Genomic DNA, 3262 nt, shown 5'->3' on the forward strand with positions numbered 1-3262 from the left:
TGTTCTGCATGTTCATGACAAGACGGGTGAGTGATATTAAAAAAGATAAATCATTTCATTGCTAGAAGATATGTACCTTATGTAGAAAGCTAATGATTGAAGGGCTTATAGGAGGTCTTGCAAAGGGACTAAGGACAACATCTATTTCCATCACATCACTGGGTAAGGTGTGTGTGTGTGTGTGTGTGTGTGTGTGTGTGTGTGTGTGTGTGTGTGAAGTTAGCAGACAATGGAGTAAAAGATTTGTGTAGATTTTCCCCTGCCTTTTCTTCTTTGATCTGAGAGCAGTAGGCTGCTCTCAGCATGGCTGACTTCTGACACCCCTGCTGGGATGCAGGTGGCTCTCTGAGCAGTGAAGTGGTCATTTATCACCCTCCATTATATCACTTACCAACTCCAAGGTGGAAGTCTTAAAACCTGTTTTGTCTGATGGATGAGTGCAAAATATGACAAGTACATTTCCTGGCTTTATTTGGAGCAGTGGGGTGGCCCTGCCTGTTGTAAGTAAATCCATACAGATGTCTTTTAAATAGTTAGGACTTCTAAAAGGACTGATGTCTGCACACCCAAACACCACAAATCATTTACAAATGAACAGCTGTATTCTCTACCCAGGACAACTGTGGGTGAAGACCAAAAGGCACAAACACCCCAAGTTTCCTTGAACAGGGTTCTATTTTTGTGATTCCCATAAACCATTCAGAACATGGGCTTTTTTTTTCCATGTTTGCCATACACATAAGTAGGGAACAATCAAGGAAAATCAATGAAACTCTTTAGGAACTTAACTGAATATAAAATAGTTCTCCAAAACTGGAAATTTGCTGGACTATTTCATTAGGCTATTATGTAGTAATTTACAGTATGTACCTTATGATTTTTAAATTAAATTTTAATATTTTCCAAATTCATGAATTCATTACATTCTGAGCCCAAAGTAACTAGATTGGCATCAGGTATTAAATATTTTGTCTGAAGCTGGGATGTGGAGGTTACATACATCTGTAACCCAGAACTTGGAGGTAGAGATAGGAGGATTATGAGTTCAAGGTTACCCACAGTTATATAGCAAGAGTATCCCCCAAACCAAGATTTTATTTTGATGACAGAATGGTCTACTGTCTATGTTCTTCTGTATATAGCAAGTAGTCATGTGAGAAGACATTTCATATAATTTTATTGAACTTAAATTGTACATATGGCTAGTGGCTACTTGGTTGGCTGGAGCAGTGTTGGGACATTTCTTCAGGAGATGTCAGAGGCCCAGCTGTCTTAAGCGAGGTAAGTCATGTATAAGAGACTTGTGGTCTTTTCTGGTCCTGAGAAGCAGTTCTAAGGTGAGCCCACTGGCTCTGACTCTAGCTCTAGCCAAATGTCATAGTCATGAAGCCTTCTTGAGAGTCTTGGGTGCAATGTTCGTCCCTGCCCTGCCCTGTGCTCACTATCCTCCATAGATAGCCAGCACATTCAACCCAACATTTTGACACCTTCCAGCCTTTGGAAGGCCCTGTCCTAGAACAGTGAGAAGAACCAATACAACCATCAACAAAGACCTGAGTCAGTACTTTCAAACTCCATCCAAAACACATCTTGACTTCCTCTGTACCTCACCCCTCCTACCTTGCCTATATCTTCACCTGCTTTCTAGAATATCCCTCCCCACACTTATTTCCTTGTTCCAACAATGTCTGGCTTTCTCTATTATTATTGTCTTCTGGCTTTGATTTCCATTTAGTTCTTTTCTATCTGTTTCTCCCTGCATTTCTACAAGCCAGCCTTTGGGGGGTGGAGGGGGAGGGATTGTTATGGTATGAATGTGGTTTGTCCCCTCTGAAACTCACAAAATTTGGTTGTCATTGTGGCGGTGTTGAGAGGTGGGGATCTTTAGGAGTTTGGGTTTGGGGATGGTGAGTTCTACCTTTGCAGGAATGAATTATTTTTCATCCAGTGCAGGTTATGAAACCATTGTTTCTCTTCCCTTTTCTGTACATGACTATTTGCCTCTGTGCTTTCTGCCATGAGTTGAGGCTCTATGAAGCTCTCACCAAAGCTGCCTATTGTGCTGCACTGATTTCTGGGATTTCCCAGCTTCCAGATCTCTTAGCTGAAGTTCTTTATAAATAGGCACTGGGAATGTGGCCTACTGGTAAGAGTGCTTGCCTAGCATGCATGCATAAAGCCCTGGGTCCAATTCCTGAGCACCACATACACACACAAAAAGCCAGAAGTGGCACTGTGGCTCAAGTGGTAAAGTACTAGCCTTGAGAAAAAAGAAGCCAGGGACAGTGCTCAAGCCCTGAGTCTAAGCCTCAGGACTGACAATAAATAAATAGATCATTCATCCTCAGACATTCTGTTATAGCAACAAAAAGTGGACAAACAACCAGAATGAATGCAAATGGGTATCTGAGGTCAGATCCACAGATGGATCCAGCCAATGAGAACTCTGGTGTCTTGGGTTTCTTTCCTAGATCCATTACACAGAAAGACCTACAAATATTTATTGATTGCCTAATGTCACCAAAACCTATCTTAAAATTTTATAAAGACATTTCTACTTGGTCTTGAATTGCTTGTCAGCTGTAAGGCATATAAAATAGTTTTTTTTTTAAGTCACAGCCAAATGGTAACATGTTGATCTCAGCTGTTCAGTCAGCTATTCTTCTATTCTTGACTAGCACTGAGGTTTGTGAGTCTCTGAATTATCTGTACCAGAAGGAGTATAGAAGCTTCCAGGAAATATGTAGCATAGAATAAATGATCCCCTTCTTTTGTGTTCCCAGTATGACCATGTACCCCCAGGGATTCAGATTTTCTGCTGTGAAGTAGCAGGAAGGGGTTTCATCCCCTGGCTATATTGTGGCCAAGCATGTGAGCAGGTAGTAAATGATTGGATTATGGATGAAAAAGTGTTACTAGGAGCTTGCCTGCAAGTCTAAATCAGGGAGAAAATTCTTTTAAGATTTATGCATCATTAAACGTTTCTTTTGAATGACTAGCCAAGTTTTAAGAAACTGACTAACTGTATTCAACATATATAAAATAGATGCAAATGTGTAGATCTATGAGCTCACAAAGGGAGTTAGCAAAGTCATAGATTACTCTTACCATATGTGTTTTCCTTATTTTGTTGTTGCAGATATAGTTCTCTTTATAAGATCTGTTCTCAGAAGGGTTGAGGAGTCCTAGAAGGAACTTGAAGGACTTCAATCTGGTTATTTTAGTCTGAGCCAATATTTGAACTCTTTTTCTATATGACTTC

Source organism: Perognathus longimembris, chromosome 4 (genome assembly GCF_023159225.1).
Source record: "Perognathus longimembris pacificus isolate PPM17 chromosome 4, ASM2315922v1, whole genome shotgun sequence".
Lineage (NCBI taxonomy): Eukaryota > Metazoa > Chordata > Mammalia > Rodentia > Heteromyidae > Perognathus > Perognathus longimembris.